The sequence below is a fragment of the Oncorhynchus gorbuscha genome, unplaced genomic scaffold (assembly GCF_021184085.1).
Source record: "Oncorhynchus gorbuscha isolate QuinsamMale2020 ecotype Even-year unplaced genomic scaffold, OgorEven_v1.0 Un_scaffold_1302, whole genome shotgun sequence".
NCBI classification, from domain to species: domain Eukaryota; kingdom Metazoa; phylum Chordata; class Actinopteri; order Salmoniformes; family Salmonidae; genus Oncorhynchus; species Oncorhynchus gorbuscha.
In genome coordinates this window covers 19,382-41,765 of record NW_025746119.1, presented here as the reverse complement: position 1 = coordinate 41,765, position 22,384 = coordinate 19,382, and the positions used below count along the sequence as shown (strand labels likewise).

General features: G+C 47.7%; 1 pseudogene; it reads left to right on the top strand.

The window, feature by feature from the left end:
• LOC124022117 overlaps positions 1-22,384 on the top strand; it is a 63,081-nt pseudogene that overhangs the window by 21,351 nt on the left and 19,346 nt on the right.

Genomic DNA, 22,384 nt, shown 5'->3' with positions numbered 1-22,384 from the left:
CTTCTTAACTTATCATAGATTGTGTGACCTTCTTAACTTATCATAGATTGTGTGACCTTCTTAACTTATCATAGATTGTGTGACCTTCTTAACTTATCATAGATTGTGTGACCTTATCATCAGATTGTGTGACCTTCTTAACTTATCATAGATTGTGTGCCCTTCTTAACTTATCGTGGATCGTGTGACCTTCTTAACTTATCATAGATTGTGTGCCCTTCTTAACTTATCATAGATTGTGTGACCTTCTTAACTTATCGTGGATCGTGTGACCTTCTTAACTTATCGTGGATCGTGTGACCTTCTTAACTTATCATAGATTGTGTGACCTTCTTAACTTATCATGGATCGTGTGACCTTCTTAACTTATCGTGGATCGTGTGACCTTCTTAACTTATCATAGATTGTGTGCCCTTCTTAACTTATCATAGATTGTGTGACCTTCTTAACTTATCATAGATTGTGTGCCCTTCTTAACTTATCGTGGATCGTGTGACCTTCTTAACTTATCATAAATCGTGAGCTTGATCTTATCATAGATAAATAGATTGACCTCAACTTATGGTGAGATGGACCTTGTTAACTGTTGATAGATCATGTGATTGGTTGAGCCAGGTCTGTTAATACAGGACTAGACCTAATAATAGATGGAACTGTAGTAGATCCACAGGAAGGGGAGGACAGCTCATAATAATAGATGGAACTGTAGTAGATCCACAGTAAGTGGAGGACGACTCATAATAATAGATGGAACTGTAGTAGATCCACAGTAAAGGGAGGACCGCTCATAATAATAGATGGAACTGTAGTAGATCCACAGTAAGGGGAGGACAGCTCATAATAATAGATGGAACTGTAGTAGATCCACAGTAAGTGGAGGACGACTCATAATAATAGATGGAACTGTAGTAGATCCACAGTAAAGGGAGGACCGCTCATAATAATAGATGGAACTGTAGTAGATCCACAGGAAGGGGAGGACAGCTCATAATAATAGATGGAACTGTAGTAGATCCACAGTAAGTGGAGGACGACTCATAATAATAGATGGAACTGTAGTAGATCCACAGTAAGTGGAGGACGGCTCATAATAATAGATGGAACTGTAGTAGATCCACACTAAGGGGAGGTCAGCTCATAATAATAGATGGAACTGTAGTAGATCCACAGTAAGTGGAGGACGGCTCATAATAATAGATGGAACTGTAGTAGATCCACATTAAAGGGAGGACCGCTCATAATAATAGATGGAACTGTAGTAGATCCACAGTAAGGGGAGGACAGCTCATAATAATAGATGGAACTGTAGTAGATCCACAGGAAGTGGAGGACAGCTCATAATAATAGATGGAACTGTAGTAGATCCACATTAAAGGGAGGACCGCTCATAATAATAGATGGAACTGTAGTAGATCCACAGGAAGTGGAGGACGGCTCATAATAATGTCTGGAATGGAACACATGTTTGATACCATTCCATTAACTCCATTCCAGCCATTATTATGAGCCATTCTCCCATCAGCGGCCTCCACTGTTACACAATAAGTGGAAGGGCTCTGGGTACTGGAGGAGCAGGGTCAAGCACGCATTAACCACCGGGGCTCTGGGTACTGGAGGAGCAGGGTCAAGCACGCATTAACCACCAGGGCTCTGGGTACTGGAGGAGCAGGGTCAAGCACGCATTAACCACCGGGGCTCTGGGTACTGGAGGGGGTACTGGAGGAGCAGGGTCAAGCACGCATTAACCACCGGGGCTTTGGGTACTGGAGGGGGTACTGGAGGAGCAGGGTCAAGCACGCATTAACCACCAGGTCTCTGGGTACTGGAGGGGGTACTGAGGAGCAGGGTCAAGCACACATTAACCACCGGGGCTCTGGGTACTGGAGGAGCAGGGTCAAGCACGCATTAACCACCAGGGCTCTGGGTACTGGAGGGGGTACTGGAGGAGCAGGGTCAAGCACGCATTAACCACCAGGGCTCTGGGTACTGGAGGGGGTACTGGAGGAGCAGGGTCAAGCACGCATTAACCACCGGGGCTCTGGGTACTGGAGGAGCAGGGTCAAGCACGCATTAACCACCAGGGCTCTGGGTACTGGAGGGGGTACTGGAGGAGCAGGGTCAAGCACGCATTAACCACCAGGGCTCTGGGTACTGGAGGGGGTACTGGAGGAGCAGGGTCAAGCACGCATTAACCACCGGGGCTCTGGGTACTGGAGGGAGTACTGGAGGAGCAGGGTCAAGCACGCATTAACCACCGGGGCTCTGGGTACTGGAGGAGCAGGGTCAAGCACGCATTAACCACCAGGGCTCTGGGTACTGGAGGGGGTACTGGAGGAGCAGGGTCAAGCACGCATTAACCACCAGGGCTCTGGGTACTGGAGGGGGTACTGGAGGAGCAGGGTCAAGCACGCATTAACCACCGGGGCTCTGGGTACTGGAGGGAGTACTGGAGGAGCAGGGTCAAGCACGCATTAACCACCAGGGCTCTGGGTACTGGAGGAGCAGGGTCAAGCACGCATTAACCACCAGGGCTCTGGGTACTGGAGGGGGTACTGGAGGAGCAGGGTCAAGCACGCATTAACCACCGGGACTCTGTCAGCACCGGGGCTCTCGTGGGTACTGAAGCACTAGAAACAACGCTCTTAGGATCATCATTATGTACTTATTCCACCATAGTCAATTCTACTGTTACACTTCTGAAAACACTACAATCATAATGTGCTGGCTTGGATGTTGTTGTTTCTTCACAATACAGCTCGGCTTGGTTTACCTAATTAGTATAAAAGTATTTTTTTCCCAAAGTGCCATAACATTTTCCAAATCAATCCCAAGTAGTGTTGGTTCTAATCCTGTGCTAAACCCTCCCAGCAGTGTTCCTGCTCACAGACACACAAACACAGAGTTTGGACAGGGGGTCTTTTTCTGACACCGTGTGTTTTGCCTGTCGTCTCCAGGGACCAGCGGAGTACAGTGGAGAAGAGCAGACAGAAACACAAAGCAGCTCCTCTCACCGTGGAGTTTGTCCCCTTCTTCTACCGTGAGTTTGATTTATTTTTCAAAACGTTTTCTCCTTAATGAACACAACCCAGTTATCCTCTCTAGCGGGGTCATTCAGTGGGGGCAAACTCGGTGTGGTCATTAACAGTAATGAATGAGGAAGTCATGTTCTACTCAATGAAAAGGTCTCGCTAGAGAAAACAGATCACACTTCCCTGCGTTCCTCTCCCAGCTTAGGAACCGCCTCCCCTCAGAGCTCCACTCTCTTTCCTCTCCCAGTTTAGGAACAGCCTCCCCTCAGAGCTCCACTCTCTTTCCTCTCCCAGCTTAGGAACAGCCTCCCCTCAGAGCTCCACTCTCTTTCCTCTCCCAGCTTAGGAACCGCCTCCCCTCAGAGCTCCACTCTCTTTCCTCTTCCAGTTTAGGAACCGCCTCCCCTCAGAGCTCCACTCTCTTTCCTCTCCCAGCTTAGGAACAGCCTCCCCTCAGACCTCCACTCTCTTTCCTCTCCCAGCTTAGGAACCGCTTCCCCTCAGAGCTCCACTCTCTTTCCTCTCCCAGCTTAGGAACAGCCTCCCCTCAGACCTCCACTCTCTTTCCTCTCCCAGTTTAGGAACAGCCTCCCCTCAGAGCTCCACTCTCTTTCCTCTCCCAGCTTAGGAACAGCCTCCCCTCAGACCTCCACTCTCTTTCCTCTCCCAGTTTAGGAACAGCCTCCCCTCAGAGCTCCACTCTCTTTCCTCTCCCAGCTTAGGAACCGCCTCCCCTCAGACCTCCACTCTCTTTCCTCTCCCAGTTTAGGAACAGCCTCCCCTCAGAGCTCCACTCTCTTTCCTCTCCCAGTTTAGGAACCGCCTCCCCTCAGAGCTCCACTCTCTTTCCTCTCCCAGCTTAGGAACAGCCTCCCCTTAGACCTCCACTCTTTCCTCTCCCAGCTTAGGAACCGCTTCCCCTCAGACCTCCACTCTCTTTCCTCTCCCAGTTTAGGAACAGCCTCCCCTCAGACCTCCACTCTCTTTCCTCTCCCAGCTTAGGAACCGCCTCCCCTCAGAGCTCCACTCTGTCTTTCCTTCCTCACTCTATTCTTCCTCATACCTCTGACTCTTTCAGTCCTCTCACTCTATCCCAGATGAATCCAGTCTTTGTGTCCTCTCCTTAGTCTATTTGCCAGGCTGTCCAGATCAGCCTGATAGTGAACGGTGGCTGTCTGGGCCTCTGGCGACAGCGGCCATCTTGGAACAAACAGCCTCTCTTTGTGTCTGTGGTTTCTGTCAACACCACAGAGAGAACTCTGCAGCTCCATCCAGTTGCCTCAAGGCCACTCCAGCAACCTGCCACAGTGTGCGCGCACGCGTGTGTGTTAGCGCATGCCCGTGTCTGTGTGTAAAGTGTGGGAGGCTCCGAGAGGATATGACTGGTACTGTAGAGGGAGTGAGGAATAGTGTGTGTAAGAAATGGGGAGGATGACGAAATGTGTGTGTGTGTGTGGGGGACGAGGTGTGTGGGGACGAGGTGTGTGGGGGACGAGGTGTGTGGGGACGAAGTGTGTGGGGGACGAGGTGTGTGGGGGTGGGGGGGGGGCGAGGTGTGTGGGGGTGGGGGGGTCGAGTTGTGGAGTGTTTGTGTGTGGAGGACGGGGTGTGTGTGTGGGGGGGGGGAGTTGTGGAGTGTTTGTGTGTGTGTGTGTGGGGGGGGGGGACACCATCTGCCTTGTCTGGGATCATTGGTTCTGACCTAGCTTTATCCCTCTGGGATTGGTTTGCTTCTGTCTGGGGTTGGCCTGTAGAGGGAACGGTGCTGACCTGGGCGGCCATGCTGCTGCTGCTCACTGGGATGTGTTGACAGATGAGTTAATGTATGACTGAACACTGGCCCCAAGGGAACATGATAGAGACTGTGTGTCTGTGGGCATGTGTGTGTGCATGTATGTCACGGTGTGTGTGATGCGTGTCCGACTGTGTGCATGTGAGTGAATGAATGTACTGTTTGTATGAGCGAGACAAGCAGCCGTTCAAGAGGCCGTTCTCTCAACACCAGACCAGACTGAGACGGAGCCATTCAAGAGGCCGTTCTCTCAACACCAGACTGAGACGGAGCCATTCAAGAGGCCGTTCTCTCAACACCAGACTGAGACGGAGCCATTCAAGAGGCCGTTCTCTCAACACCAGACTGAGATGGAGCCATTCAAGAGGCCATTCTCTCAACACCAGACTGAGATGGAGCCATTCAAGAGGCCATTCTCTCAACACCAGACCAGACTGAGATGGAGTCATTAAAAGAGGCCGTTCTCTCAACACCAGACTGAGACGGAGCCATTCAAGAGGCCGTTCTCTCAACACCAGACTGAGATGGAGCCATTCAAGAGGCCATTCTCTCAACACCAGACTGAGATGGAGCCATTCAAGAGGCCGTTCTCTCAACACCAGACTGAGATGGAGCCATTCAAGAGGCCATTCTCTCAACACCAGACTGAGATGGAGCCATTCAAGAGGCCGTTCTCTCAACACCAGACTGAGATGGAGCCATTCAAGAGGCCATTCTCTCAACACCAGACCAGACTGAGATGGAGTCATTAAAAGAGGCCGTTCTCTCAACACCAGACTGAGACGGAGCCATTCAAGAGGCCGTTCTCTCAACACCAGACTGAGATGGAGCCATTCAAGAGGCCATTCTCTCAACACCAGACCAGACTGAGACGGAGCCATTCAAGAGGCCGTTCTCTCAACACCAGACTGAGATGGAGCCGTTCAAGAGGCCGTTCTCTCAGCACCAGACTGAGACGGAGCCATTCAAGAGGCCGTTCTCTCAACACCAGACTGAGACGGAGCCATTCAAGAGGCCGTTCTCTCAACACCAGACCAGACTGAGATGGAGCCGTTCAAGAGGCCGTTCTCTCAACACCAGACCAGACTGGCCTCATGTTGTGGGTGTTATATTTGCATAGTTAACAAAACACCCTCAGTGTTCCATGTCCACTGACTGTGTGTGTGTGTTTCAGAGTGCTTCCAGGAGAGTGAACACCTTAAGGACAGTCTGAAATGCTGTCTGTTACACCTGTTTGGAGCCATCGTGGCAGGGGGGCAGGTGAGAATCAAGATGCACTCTTTTCACCCTACACTATCCCCTACACCCTACACTACACCCTACACTATCCCCTACACCCTACACTATCCCCTACACCCTACACTATCCCCTACACCCTACACTATCCCCTACACCCTACACTATCTCCTACACCCTACACTATCCCCTACACCCTACACAACACTATCCCAGCATATAAATGTGACCCTACACTATCCCAGCATATAAATGTGACCCTACACTATCCCAGCATATAAATGTGACCCTACACTATCCCAGCATATAAATGTGACCCTACACCATCACAGCATATAAAGTCATGTGACCCTACACCATCACAGCATTTAAAGTCATGTTTGCCACATGAGAACAATTGAAGGCTTTATTTAACCAGTTAAGCATTTCCAACTGCTACCTGGCCAAGATAAAGCAAAGCAGTGCGACAAAAACAACACAGGGTTACACATAAACAAACGTACAGTCAATAACACAATAGAAAAATATATGTACAGTGTGTGCAAATGTAGGGAGGTTAAATAATAGGCGCTAGAGGCTAAATAATTACAATTTAGCATTAACACTGGAGTGATCGTTGTGCAGATAATGATGTGCAAGTAGAAATACTGGGGTGCAAAAGAGCAAGATGGTAAGTAATAATATGGGGATGAGGTAGTTGGGTGTGCTGTTTACTGATTGGCTGTGTACAGGTACAGTGATGGGTAAGCTGCTCTGACAGCTGATGCTTAAAATTAGAGAGGGAGATGTATCTCCAGCTTCAATGATTTTTGCATTTCATTCCAGTCATTGGCAGCAGAGAACTGGAAGGAAAGGCGGCCAAAGGAAGTGTTGGCTTTGGGGATGACCAGTGAAATATACCTGCTGGAGCGCGTGCTACTAGTGGGTGTTGCTATGGTGACCAGTGAGCTAAGGCGAGGCTTTACCTAGCAGAGGCTTATAGATGACCTTGAGCGAGTGGGTTCGGCAACAAATATGTAGTGAAGGCCAGCCAACGAGCGCATTCAGGTCGCAGTGGTGGGTAGTATATGGGGCTTTGGTGACAAAACGGATGGCACTGTGATAGACTACATCCAGTTTGCTGAGTAGAGTGTTGGAGGCATTTACATTTTGTAAATGTCATCACCGAAGTCAAGGATTGGTAGGATAGTCAGTTTTATGAGGGTATGTTTGGCAGCGTGAGTGAAGGAGCCTGTGTGGTGAAATAGGAAGCCGATTCTAAACGTAATTTTGGATTGGAGATGCTTGATGTGAGTCTGGAAGGAGAGTTTACAGTCTAACCAGACACCTAGGTATTTATACAGGGCATTCAGAAAGTATTCAGACCCCAAGACCTTTTCCACATTTTGTTACATTACAGCCTTATTCTAAAGTGGATTAAATACAACCATTTCCTCATCAATCTATACAATTCCCCACAATGACAGTGAAAACGTTTTTTAAAAGAAATGTATTAAAAATAAAAACAAATACGTTGTTTACATAACTATTCAGAACCTTTGCAATGAGACTTGCAATGAGATTGAGCTCAGGTGCGTCCTGTTTCCATTGATCATCCTTGAGATGTTTCTACAACTTGATTGGAGTCCACCTGTGATAAATTCAGTTGATTGGACATGATTTGGAAAGGCACACACCTGTCTATATAAGGTCCCACAGATGACAGTGCAAGTCAGAGTAAAAACCACGCCATGAGGTTGAAGCAATTGTCCGTAGAGTTCCGAGACAGGATTGTGTCGAGGCACATATGTGGGGAAGGGTTCCAAAACATTTCTGCAGCATTGAATGTCCCAAAGAACACAGTGGTCTCCATCATTCTTAAATGGAAGAAGTTTGGAGCCACCAGCATCCCAGAGTCGACTCCTCACTGTTGACGTTGAGACTGGTGTTTTGCGGGTACTATTTAATGAAGCTGCCAGTTGAGGACTTGTGAGGTGTCTGTTTCTTAAACTAGACACTAATGTACTTGTCCTCTTGCTCAGTTGTGCACCTTCCCACTCTTTCTATTCTGGTTAGGGCCAGTTTGCGCTGTTCTGTGAAGGGAGTAGTACACAGCGTTGTACGAGATCTTCAGTTTCTTGGCAATTTCTTGCATGGAATAGACTTCATTTCTCAGAACAAGAATAGACTGACGAGTTTCAGAAGAAAGGTCTTTGTTTCAAACCCACAAATGCTGATGCTCCAGATACTAAACTAGTTTAAAGAAGGCCAGTTTTATTGCTTCTTTAATCAGGACAACAGTTTTCAGCTTTGCTAACATAATTGCAAAAGGTTTTCTAATGATCAGTTAGCCTTTTAAAATGATCAACTTGGATTAGCTAACACAACGTGCCATTGGAACACAGGAGTGATGATTGCTGATAATGGGCCTCTGTACGCCTATGTAGATATTCCATTAAAAATCATCCGTTTCCAGCTACAATACTCATTTACAACATTAACAATGTCTACACTGTATTTCTGATCAATATGATGTTATTTTAATGGACAAAAAATGTACTTTCAAAAACGGGGACATTTTTAAGTGACCCCAAACTTTTGAATGGTAGTGTATGTGAGAGTGGATTGTCAGACCTCACGAGCATGAAACTAAATACAGGCTGTGTGGAAAATGATTTATGACTGAGACTCTCTCCAATACAACATTGCAGAGTTATGTGCATCCTTTCAAGCACACCCTTCTCATTAACCTGTGGTGAGTTATTCACCATTTTTTATGAACAAATAAGGTTTTATATGTAAGATGGCTAAATAAAGAGCTAAATTATTGCTGATTATTATTATTTGTGCCCTGGTCCTATAAGAGCTCTTTGTCACTTCCCACGAGTCGGGTTGTGACACAAACTCGCACTCATTCTTATGTTTAATAAATGTATAGTGTGTGTGGCAGGCTTACAATGATGGCAAAAAACTATATTTGAGAGTGCGCTGACCCTGGTGCTAGAGCTAGAGGGGGTACGCAGTTGGAGGTTGAATGTTTGAAGGGGTACGAGACTATAAAAAGTTTGGGAGACCACTGCCCCAGAAAATTTGAGTCTGTAATTGCTGCCTACTGTGCTTCAACGAAGTACTGAGTAAAGGGTCTGAATACTTACATAAATGTGGTAAATCTGTTTTTTTATTTGTAGTAAATTTGCAAACATTTCTAAACCTGTTTTTACTTTGTCATTATGTGGTTTTGTGTGTAGATTGATGAGGGGGTAAAAAACTATTTGAATCCATTTTAGAATTAGGCTGAAACGTAACCATGTGTAAAATTCAAAGGTTCTGAATGATTTCCGAATGCACTGTAGAGCACGCAATGGTCCTCATTTACATTTAGTGGTATATAACCACCCTTTAAACTGTAGCAGGACATTTAGTGGTATATAACCACCCTTTAAACTGTAGCAGGACCTTTAGTGGTATATAACCACCCTTTAAACTGTAGCAGGACCTTTAGTGGTATATAACCACCCTTTAAACTGTAGCAGGACCTTTAGTGGTATATAACCACCCTTTAAACTGTAGCAGGACATTTTACATTTACATTTACATTTAAGTCATTTAGCAGACGCTCTTATCCAGAGCGACTTACAAATTGGTGCATTCACCTTATGACATCCAGTGGGACAGTCACTTAACAATAGTGCATCTAAAACTTAGGGGGGGTGGGGTGAGAGGGATTACTTAATCTATCCTAGGTATTCCTTAAAGAGGTGGGGTTTCAGGTGTCTCCGGAAGGTGGTGATTGACTCCGCTGTCCTGGCGTCGTGAGGGAGTTTGTTCCACCATTGGGGGGCCAGGGCAGCGAACAGTTTTGACTGGGCTGAGCGGGAGCTGTACTTCCTCAGTGGTAGGGAGGCGAGCAGGCCAGAGGTGGATGAACGCAGTGCCCTTGTTTGGGTGTAGGGCCTGATCAGAGCCTGGAGGTACTGAGGTGCCGTTCCCCTCACAGCTCCGTAGGCAAGCACCATGGTCTTGTAGCGGATGCGGCTTCAACTGGAAGCCAGTGGAGAGAACGGAGGAGCGGGGTGACGTGAGAGAACTTGGGAAGGTTGAACACCAGACGGGCTGCGGCGTTCTGGATGAGTTGAAGGGGTTTAATGGCACAGGCAGGGAGCCCAGCCAACAGCGAGTTGCAGTAATCCAGACGGGAGATGACAAGTGCCTGGATTAGGACCTGCGCCGCTTCCTGTGTGAGGCAGGGTCGTACTCTGCGGATGTTGTAGAGCATGAACCTACAGGAACGGGCCACCGCCTTGATGTTAGTTGAGAACGACAGGGTGTTGTCCAGGATCACGCCAAGGTTCTTGGCGCTCTGGGAGGAGGACACAATGGAGTTGTCAACCGTGATGGCGAGATCATGGAACGGGCAGTCCTTCCCCGGGAGGAAGAGCAGCTCCGTCTTGCCGAGGTTCAGCTTGAGGTGGTGATCCGTCATCCACACTGATATGTCTGCCAGACATGCAGAGATGCGATCCCACCTGGTCATCAGAAGGGGGAAAGGAGAAGATTAATTGTGTGTCGTCTGCATAGCAATGATAAGAGAGACCATGTGAGGTTATGACAGAGCCAAGTGACTTGGTGTATAGCGAGAATAGGAGAGGGCCAAGAACAGAGCCCTGGGGGACACCAGTGGTGAGAGCGCGTGGTGAGGAGACAGATTCTCGCCACGCCACCTGGTAGGAGCGACCTGTCAGGTAGGACGCAATCCAAGCGTGGGCAGCCGGAGATGCCCAACTCGGAGAGGGTGGAGAGGAGGATCTGATGGAGTGGTATATAACCATCCTTTAAACTGTAGCAGGACATTTAGTGGTATATACCCACCATCCTTTAAACTGTAGCAGGACATTTAGTGGTATATAACCACCCTTTAAACTGTAGCAGGACCTTTAGTGGTATATAACCACCCTTTAAACTGTAGCAGGACATTTAGTGGTATATAACCACCCTTTAAACTGTATTAGGACATTTAGTGGTATATAACCACCCTTTAAACTGTAGCAGGACATTTAGTGGTATATAACCACCCTTTAAACTGTAGCAGGACATTTAGTGGTATATAACCACCCTTTAAACTGTAGCAGGACATTTAGTGGTATATAACCACCCTTTAAACTGTAGCAGGACATTTAGTGGTATATAACCATCCTTTAAACTGTAGCAGGACATTTAGTGGTATATAACCACCCTTTAAACTGTAGCAGGACATTTAGTGGTATATAACCACCATCCTTTAAACTGTAGCAGGACATTTAGTGGTATATGACCACCCTTTAAACTGTAGCAGGACATTTAGTGGTATATAACCACCCTTTAAACTGTAGTAGGACATTTAGTGGTATATAACCACCCTTTAAACTGTAGCAGGACATTTAGTGGTATATACCCACCATCCTTTAAACTGTAGCAGGACATTTAGTGGTATATAACCACCCTTTAAACTGTAGCAGGACATTTAGTGGTATATAACCACCATCCTTTAAACTAAACTTTAGTAGTAGCAGGACATTTAGTGGTATATACCCACCATCCTTTAAACTGTAGCAGGACATTTAGTGGTATATAACCACCATCCTTTAAACTGTAGCAGGACATTTAGTGGTATATAACCACCCTTTAAACTGTAGCAGGACATTTAGTGGTATATAACCATCCTTTAAACTGTAGCAGGACATTTAGTGGTATATACCCACCATCCTTTAAACTGTAGCAGGACATTTAGTGGTATATAACCACCCCTTTAAACTGTAGCAGGACATTTAGTGGTATATAACCACCCTTTAAACTGTAGCAGGACATTTAGTGGTATATAACCACCATCCTTTAAACTGTAGCAGGACATTTAGTGGTATATAACCACCATCCTTTAAACTGTAGCAGGACATTTAGTGGTATATAACCACCCTTTAAACTGTAGCAGGACATTTAGTGGTATATAACCACCCTTTAAACTGTAGCAGGACATCTGCTTGTGAATGCTTTCTGAAAGCATGTAGAGGCCGTATAAAGCGTTTATGAAGGCTCCCTCCCTCCCTCCACAGCGTAATGCTCTACTAGCCATCTCCCCAGCCACCATGGAGGTTCTGCTGCGTGTGCTGGGGGACTATGAGGGGGGAGACATGGACGGGAAGGACTGGGACAGTGAGGCTCCAGACCGGAAGTCCCTGCTCACTCTGGGCTGTCTGAGGGAGGTGGTCCACTCCCTCCTGGCCAGCAGCTCAGACCAACGCCAGGTCACGAGAATTCTATATATATATTTTTTTTAACATAGATTGGTTTTTCTTTTCGCAGCTCAATAAATTGCAGTTAACAATAGTTTAGGAACTTTAACAAATCATAGTTTAAAAAATTGAATCATTCATGATAGTAATAGAATACAATTTCATATTAATGTAAACAGGTCGGTGCTTTTAGAGTGACGTGTGTGTGTGTGTGTGTGTGTGTGTGTGTGTGTGTGTGTGTGTGTGTGTGTGTGTGTGTGTGTGTGTGTGTGTGTGTGTGTGTGTGTGTGTGTGTGTGTGTGTGTGTGTGTGTGTGTGTGTGTGTGTGTGTGTGTGTGTGTGTGTGTGTGTGTGTGTGCTATACAAACAACAAACAAGTCATAAAGCATGATTTACATTATTCATTATTAACGTTGGTTTCTGCATGTGACTGACGAGGCTTCTTCTTTACAAACTGAGACCTTGAAACTGGGATACTCTTTTTGCTTCCCAGAACAATGTTCTGGGTGTACTGCCAATTGATCTGAGGAGGTCAAAGTCACAAGCACAAACCAAGATAAAGTTAGTTGATGCTATCTCTTCAGACAACGTAATATATACTCACACTATTTAGGGAAGAAGGTGTTGTTCTGACAAGAGCCAGATGGTTGACTTTATAATGTTTTTATCTTCAGATTTTTAAAATATTGTGTATATTGTTGATTTCAATTGGCTGAATCGATTTGCTAATGTAGCTTATTTGAAATGTAATAAAATAACATTCCTTCATTCATACAGGTGGAGATCGGCTCGGTGCTGGAGAACTACTTCAAACTGCTCAACTCTGATCCGGCGGCAGCGGCCGTGCAGCAAGGGGTCAAAGGTCATAAGGTGCTGGGCCGCCACTGGGAGAGCCGCTTCGTAGCGCTGCAGGTGCACATGCTAGGTGAGTGACCGAACCCGGATTGTCATGTACGCCACAAAGCTGCAATAGCCCACTGAGCTAAAGCCTAGGCATTAGCTGAGGAAGCTAACGCAAGTCTTTAAGTCTCAGACAAGGTTACTCTTTATACCAGTGTGGTTTACTGAACTACTTACATTACCACTAGCACCTAGTATAGGTTGAGTGTTGACCACTGTCACCTGACTTCTGATTTCCATGATTTATGAAGCACTTAGAGAGAGGCCTTTATAAATAGTTTATGAAGGCTCTCGCTCTCTCCTCTCTTTCCCCCCTTATCGTTCTCTCATATCCCATTCCCCTTTTCTTCTTCTCCTGTGTCTGTGACCTCCAGACACTATAAGGGATATGTTCCTGTGTTCGGACCGTCCCGTCCTGCAGGCCATCTTCCTCAACAGCAACTGCTTCGAGCACCTGACACGCCTCCTACAGAACAGCAAGGTATGGTCTCGCTCAGCCCTGGCACAAAGGACGTTTAACATGAGGATTGGGGGGGGTGTCTTAGCCTACTGTTTACTGTGTGTGTTTTTCCTCAGCGTATCAAGGTAACTCTGTCTAGGAAGCATAGTGTTACCTTACACTGTGTGTGAGCCTTTCAACACAGGCTCACTGTGCATGTTATGACTTTACCTCCCCACTTAGTGCTGGAGCACTTAGGTACCACTAACCCCCCCCACCCAGCCCCTCTGAGTCACAACCTTTACCTTCTGAACCCCATCCACCACTCTTTTCTCTCTCCCTCACCCTGCCCCCCCCTCACCACGTCCTGTTGTTGGTTCAACTCTGCAGCTGGTTAATGCTAGGTGCACGACAGCAGAGAAGGACCAGAAAGATTTCACCAACAGGTTACTGACAGTGACAGGAGAGAGTGACACCCAGGTATACTGCCACCCTGTCACCACCGTCACTCACGCCACCACCGTCACTCATGCTATCGTCACCGCCATCCCCGTCAAGATGGCCACTCCATGACAAGATGTACATCTGTGCTGCCCTGTAGTCAGAAACAATCAATCAATCAATCAAGCAGTCAATCAATAAATTAAGCTGTCTCTCAAGCTCTCATTCAATAAATTAAGCAGTTACTAAATTAAGCAGTTACTCAATCAAGCAATAAATCAATTAAGATGTCTATCAAACTGCAAATAAATTAAGCTGTCAATCTGTCATTCAATCAATCAAGCAGTCTATCAAGCTGTAATTCAATCAATTAAGCAGTCTTTACCGTAACATTTGTCTGAAATGACTTCAAAGTAACTTCTACAGAATGTATGTTCATGCAGATGAGCAGGGACCCTAGGCATCTTTCTTTTGGTGTTTTTCAGAGTCAGTAGAAAGGCCTCTTTAGTGTTTTCTTAATTGCCTACCGTCTCTAAGCTGTTAGTGTCTTAACGACCTTTCCACAGGTGCATGTTCATTAATTGTTTATGATTCATTGAACAAGCATGGGAAACGATGTTTAAACCCTTTACAATGAAGATCTGTGAAGTTATTTGGATTTTTACGAATTGTCTTTGAAAGACAGGGTCCTGAAAACGGGACGTTTCTTTTTTTTTTTTGCCGAGTTTGTGAAACATCAAATAACTGTCAGTGCACACATTAAAACCCCCATGACGCCTTAAACCCACCATGAAGCATTAAAACCCCCATGACGCGTTAAAACCCCCATGACGCGTTAAAACCCCCATGACTCGTTAAAACCCCCATGACTCGTTAAAACCCCCATGACGCAGTAAAACCCCCATGACGCGTTAAAACCACCAAATAACTGTCAGTGCACACATTAAAACCCCCATGACGCCTTAAACCCACCATGAAGCATTAAAACCCCCATGACGCGTTAAAACCCCCATGACGCAGTAAAACCACCAAATAACTGTCAGTGCACACATTAAAACCCCCATGACGCGTTAAAACCCCCATGACTCGTTAAAACCCCCATGACGTGTTAAAACCCCCATGACTCGTTAAAACCCCATGACTCGTTAAAACCCCCATGACGCAGTAAAACCCCCATGACGCAGTAAAACCCCCATGACGCATTAAAACCCCCATGACGCGTTAAAACCCCCATGACGCGTTAAAACCCCCATGACGCGTTAAAACCCCCATGACGCGTTAAAACCCCCATGACGCAGTAAAACCCCCATGACACATTAAAACCCCCATGACGCGTTAAAACCCCCATGACGCGTTAAAACCCCCATGATGCGTTAAAACCCCCATGATGCGTTAGTTAAAACCCCCATGACGCGTTAAAACCCCCATGACGCGGTAAAACCCCATGACACATTAAAACCCCCATGACGCGTTAGTTAAAACCCCCATGACGCGTTAGTTAAAACCCCCATGACTCAGTAAAACCCCCATGATGCGTTAGTTAAAACCCCCATGACTCAGTAAAACCCCATGACTCAGTAAAACCCCCATGATGCGTTAATTAAAACCCCCATGACGCGGTAAAACCCCCATGACGCGGTAAAACCCCCATGACACATTAAAACCCCCATGACGCGTTAGTTAAAACCCCCATGACGCGTTAGTTAAAACCCCCATGATGCGTTAGTTAAAACCCCCATGACTCAGTAAAACCCCCATGATGCGTTAGTTAAAACCCCCATGACGCGTTAGTTAAAACCCCCATGATGCGTTAGTTAAAACCCCCATGACTCAGTAAAACCCCCATGATGCGTTAGTTAAAACCCCCATGACGCGTTAAAACCCCCATGATGCGTTAGTTAAAACCCCCATGACTCAGTAAAACCCCCATGATGCGTTAGTTAAAACCCCCATGACGCGTTAAAACCCCCATGATGCGTTAGTTAAAACCCCCATGACGCGGTAAAACCCCCATGACACGTTAAAACCCCCATGAAGCATTAAAACCCCCATGACGCAGTAAAACCCCCATGACGCGTTAGTTAAAACCCCCATGACTCAGTAAAACCCCCATGACGCATTAAAACCCCCATGACACAGTAAAACCACCATGACGCAGTGAAGACTTAGAGTAGACTGTTGGTTTACAGAGCAAAGCTACAGTACAACGAGAAGAACTGATCAGCTAGTTGTCCTGTCGTGGAGTGGTCTCTTGTTCTCTCTTGTTGCTACCCATCATTCATTCATTTTCCTTTTCCTCGTGTCGTTCTTCTACCCTCTTCTGTTTCCTCCCTTATGACATCTTCCCCTCCCTCCCTCCCTGTTGGTTTTCTCTGCTGGCGTCATGTGGGTTTCCAAATGGAATGCTGTCACCTCATCTGTCTTGTGTTACCATGGAGACCGTGGCTAGTGCCTTGATGGACGTCCATGGCCGAGGTGGTCTGAACATCTGTCTGAGATATATATTTCTGTGGGTTTTATTTTCTGTTTATTTTCTTTCACCACGGACAGATCCTCTCCAGCCGGTCCGAGACACACTGAATGTTGTACACTCCGTTAAAGGGAGAGAAAATAATGATTTGGAGAAGGGCAGAGCTGGACAGAGGATGTGTGTGGGTGTGTGTGAGGCTACTTTGAGCCAGTGTGTTTGTCGACAGGAGGAAGCGTTGCTCCTCCGTGTGTGTTGGTGTTCCTCTGTGTGAAGGAGAAAGGAATATATATTCTTAAAATATTGTGTTTTGGTGAGCCCTCAGAGCTTCCTTCTCCAGAGAGTACTATGATGTTAGTGAGACAATGACTCTTGACGGGAAATTGCCATTTTTCCTGGTGTTGTCTGGAGCAGAAAGGCCTGACGTGTCTGTTTCCTCTTTATATCAAGGGCAATACGAGCAATGAGCACTTACGCTGCAGCTTCTGTCCACGAATAATCAGACACTAAACCTCTGCAGTGATTACACACACACACACACACACACACACACACACACACACACACACACACACACACACACACACACACACACACACACACACACACACACACACACACACACACACACACACACACACACACACACAACAGCCTCCTTTTATTCCCTTGAGTGGAGTGAGGTATCATTAAGCATGATGTCAATGTTATAATCGGAGAATGATGATCATTAAATTATGATTTGATAAGTCATAAAAACCTTAATCATTCATTTTGTTTGCATGAAGGCAGGGATATAAAGGGGCTAGTTTCACTCACATACAATACTGCACACACCCCCCTGAGAGGTTAAGGAAATGGGGATTGGCTCAGGAGAAAGATTGACAGGTCTGATATCGTCTCAGGTGTTTCAAGGGCGACTGGACTCTCTCGCCGTGGCAACCATCAAAGCCCTGACGACGGTGATGCACAAGTCGCCTGCTGCAAAGGTGAACCACACACACAAAACCCTTCCAACATATCCATATATATATAGACTGATCCACACAAACAGTATTGCTAACAGTTTAGTCCCGCCCCTACAGGAGGTGTTCAAGGAGCGGATTGGCTACACTCACCTGTTTGAGGTTCTGGTCTCCCTGGGCCAGCCCTCCAGACACCTGCTGAAGGAACTGATGAATATGGTGAGAGATTCCCTCTGTCACTGGAGTTCTTCTCATATTAAAGTACAACCTATTTCCCATAGTAGACTACTTTTGACTGGATTTTACACTAACTATTAATGCCACTGTAACACAAGGCATATTGCTTTTTAAATTTAAGGCCTGAAACCAAAATGCAATAACAAGCCTTCTACTATCTATACACTGATTATGGGAATATTGTCTTGTGGCTCATAGTCACAGGAGCATCACTCTACATGGAGAATAGGGTTGCATTTGGGACATTAAACCCCTGTATATCTGTGCACTTACCCACTATGTGTGATGTCTGCCCACTGTCCCTCTCTCCCTTCCCCGCCCTCCCCTCCCTCAGGCTGTGGAGGGTGAACACAGCTCGGTGGGTATCCTGGGCATCAGTAACGTGGAGCCCCTGCTCCTCCTCATCCAGTGGCTCCCAGAGATGGACTCTGCTGAGCTGCAGGTGTTCACTGCTGACTGGCTCCGCCGCCTCTGCTGCATCAACCGACAGACGCGCGCCACCTGCGTCAACGCCGCCATGGCCGTGCGGCTCCTCGCCACCCTTGGGCACCACGCTCGCCTGCACCGGGCGTGCGCAGAAAGCCTTGTCAGTTTGCTAGGGTCGCTGGGGAGCCAGTCGCTGAGCGGCGGTGAGCTCCTCCAGTTACTCAGGCTTCTGAGGCCGCTGGAGCCCGGGCAGCCTCACCCGTACGTGGGCCCGGTGTTGAGGGCGGTCCTGGGCATGGTGCGGAAGCAGGGTCTGGAGAGCGCCATGCAGTACTTTGATCTGTCGCCCAGCATGGCTGGCATCGCCGTGCCAATGGTGATGCGCTGGCCGGGCCCCGCCTTCAGCTTCCTGGCCTGGCTCTCATTGGACCAGGACCAGCAGGGACTGCCCGGCAAGGGGGACAAGAGGAAGCAGCTGTACAGGTGAGGGGAGGAGGGTGAGTGAGACTGAGGGTGAGAGACGGAGGGTTGCGTGATCTAGGGAGAGGGAGGGAGGGAGGGAGGGAGGGAGGTGGATGAGGTAGAGATGGTGGTCGAGGGAGGTGGATGAGGTAGAGATGGTGGTCGAGGGAGGGATGGTAGAGGGATGGATGGATTGAGGTGGATGAGGTAGAGATGGTGGTCGAGGGAGGGATGGTAGAGGGATGGATGGATTGAGGTGGATGAGGTAGAGATGGTGGTCGAGGGAGGGATGGTAGAGGGATGGATGGATTGAGGTGGATGAGGTAGAGATGGTGGTCGAGGGAGGGATGGTAGAGGGATGGATGGATTGAGGTGGATGAGGTAGAGATGGTGGTCGAGGGAGGGATGGTAGTGGGATGGATGGATGGAGGTGGATGAGGTAGAGATGGTGGTCGAGGGAGGGAGAGACAGGAGGATTGGGAGAGACAGGTTAATAGTGTGTAACGTGCTCTGTTGTCTGTTCCTCTGTAGTTTCTTCACCCCGGGAGGAACGGGCTTGGAGGCCTTCATCAGTTCAGCAGGGGTACTGGTGGTTGCCGTGTGCACCAAGAAGGAGTACATGACAGTGATCCTACCAGACTACTCTTTCTGTGACTCACTCTGGGTGAGTGACATCACTTTTCTGTAGGCTTGACTGTGTCATAGAATTAAACATAGACCACTAGAATGGATATATCTCCATGGTCTGTATGGCTGGCTGCCGACAGGGTGAATTGTGGGAGATTGAGTCCTGTGTGTGTTCTGCCCACAGCACAGTATAGGTGTAGTCCATGTACCGGGAAGAGGCCATTTGGACAGAGCCTAGTTTACATCTATGTAGATGGACAGCAGAAACTGTCAGCACCACTCAAGTACCCGACCATGACAGAGGTGAGAGTTACATTGTGTGCGCGCGCGTGTTGTTTATATACATTTGTGTGTATGTTTTTGCCCGTGAGCTCATATTCAGTTCCCTGACTGTGTTTTTGCCCCCTCAGCCTTTCACCTCCTGCTGCATCGGCTCAGCGGGCCATCGGACCACCACGCCACCCCTCCCAAATCCCAGACCCCCTTCTCCGGGCGCCCCCTTCCGCCCGCTCCTCCCTGGGGGGCATCCTGTCGACCCAGGGCTGGGGGAGCCTCCTGGGGGGCAAGCCTGAGTCGGTCACCAAGTTGATCTCTGCGGGGACGCAGGACAGCGAGTGGGGCAGCCCCACCTCCCTGCAGGGCCAACTGGGTAACGTCATGGTGTTCCACGAAGCACTGCAGCCCAACCACGTCAAGGCCCTCTGCAGCCTCGGTGAGAGAGATGGGGAGAATCTAAATAGCATTTCTTTGATTACTCGCATCCTCTCTTCTCGCCTCTGTTTCAACCCACTGGATGAAAAGGTCAGAAGGGAGGGACCTCTGATGTTCTCATCCAATGGGTTTTGAGGAGGAGGCGACGAGAGAGGACGCGAGGAACCAGGGAAATGCAGTTAGGTTTAAAATGCATCCCTGAACGTTCCTTCCTCCCTTCCTTGAGATAATCTCGATAATCACGATAATCTGATCGGGATTGGATTATTGAAGCCTATGGACTCTCTCCATTGATTCTCTGCCTGAAGTGTGCATCCGTTGACCCCTCTTCATGCTTTTACAGGCATTAGATTGATGTGATCATTGGCTGAGAAAGTCTCCACCATATTTTTCACACCTCTTCATTTCTGTTGGAGTCTCGTCAATCAGATGTTGTCAGAACAGCGATGTCTTCAAAGGAAGGAAGGATGCATTTGATGAGCATTGGAACACGGCCAGGGACAGGGTTATAGTCATCTTATCTTTGGTTGGTTTCCTTCTCTTCTCAGGGCCAAACTGCATTTCTCCTTTCAAGACCCAAGAGGCGGAGCTCGGTGACCTCACATCTAAACTTCTGCTGCACTACTCCCCCAAGGTGATTGGACTAGGCTACTGTCAATCATTTACCTCATTACTCCACGCCCATGCTTTATTATTACGGTCATGGATGTTAATGACTTGTCAGTTGTGACAGGCAGAAATATGTCTCCTGGTTCCTACAGGCTTGTCGGAACCCCATCTGTTTGGACCTGTCCCCCAACCTCCTCCATGGACGTCTGACTGGGAACAAGGTTGTCAACTGGGACATCAAGGTACGATTTAGCAACGACAACATATTCTCCTAAGTTTATTGTTGAATATTTGATTGGATGGTTGATGGGTGGTATGTAGTGTAGAGGTTACATAAGTCAATCAGTAGCTGCAAGATTGCTGGTTCCAATCCCGACCAGGCAATAGGGTGTTGTCTTGGGGGATGGTTACAGGGCAAAATTATATTCAAGGCCGTCTCTGATTATTTCCCCTTTCTGATTCAGCCTCTGGTTAATTTTCCCCTTTCTGATTCACACTCCTGTGTTCAGGATATGATCAACTGTGGGAGGTCTACCTGTCCTCTTTCCCATCCTGGAACAACTCACCCTGCTGACCCCTGAGAACCACACCGCTGCCGACCCCACGGGGTCAGAGTTCATCAGCCCCACCCCTGACGCGGCCACCTCCCCGGGGACGGGACTGGGTCATCCTGCCCTCCAACAGGTCCTCGGGTGAGTCCCCAACACAAAACATGTTTAGCTTTAGGTGATAATACAAGCATTACAGTTATTGAACTGAACTCACTGTGTGTTTCAGAGGCGCGTCTGGAGAAGAACCTGGTTGCCACGTTCCTGCTGGTGCTGAAGCACTTCCTGCAGCGTCACCCCATCAACCAGGAGAGCCTGCTGCACTCCCATGGAGTCGCCACCCTGGGGGGGACTGATGCAGAAGGTTTAGATACTGTGTTAACGCTTTCTTTGTCTGCCTGTCTCTCTCTCCCTCTGGCTCTTTCGTTCTCTTCATTAGTGTAGATGGTAGTAAAGTGACTATGCATAGATAATAAACAGTGAGTAGCAGCAGTGTAAAAAAAGAGGGGTTGTCAATGTAAATGGTCCAGGTTGCAATTTGCTTAATTGTTGCAGAGGGAGGTGTTCAGTCCCGGGGTCCTTAGCTTAGTGATGAGCTTTGAGGGCACTAGGGTGTTGAACGCTGAGTTGTAGTCAATGAACAGCATTCTCACATAAGTGTTCCTTTTGTCCAGGTGGGAAAGGCCAGTGTTGGACTGCGATTGAGATTGCATCATCTGTGGATCTGTTGGGGCGGTATGCAAATTGAAGTGGGTCTATGGTTTCTGGGATAATGGTGTTTGTGAGCCATGACCAGCCTTTCAAAGCACTTCATGGCTACAGACGTGAGTGCCACAGGCGGTAATCATTTAGGCAGTTTACCTTGCTTTCTTGGGCACAGGGACTAGGGTGGTCTGCTTGAAACATGTAGGTATTACAGATTAGGTCAGGGAGAGGTTGAAAATGTCAGTGAAGACACTTGCCAGTTGGTCCGCGCATGCTCGGAGTACACGTCCTGGTAATCTGTCTGGGCCTGCAGCCTTGTGAATGTTGAACTATTTAAAGGTCTTGCTCACATTGGCTACGAGGAGCGTGATCCCACAGTCGTCCGGAACAGCTGGTGCTCTCATGCATGCTTCAGTGTTGCTTGCCTCGAAGCGAGCATAAAAAGCATTGTCTGGTAGACTCGAGTCACTGAGCAGCTCGCGGCTGTGTTTCCCTTTGTAGTCCGTAAAGGTTTGCAAGCCCTGCCACATCTGACGAGCGTCAGA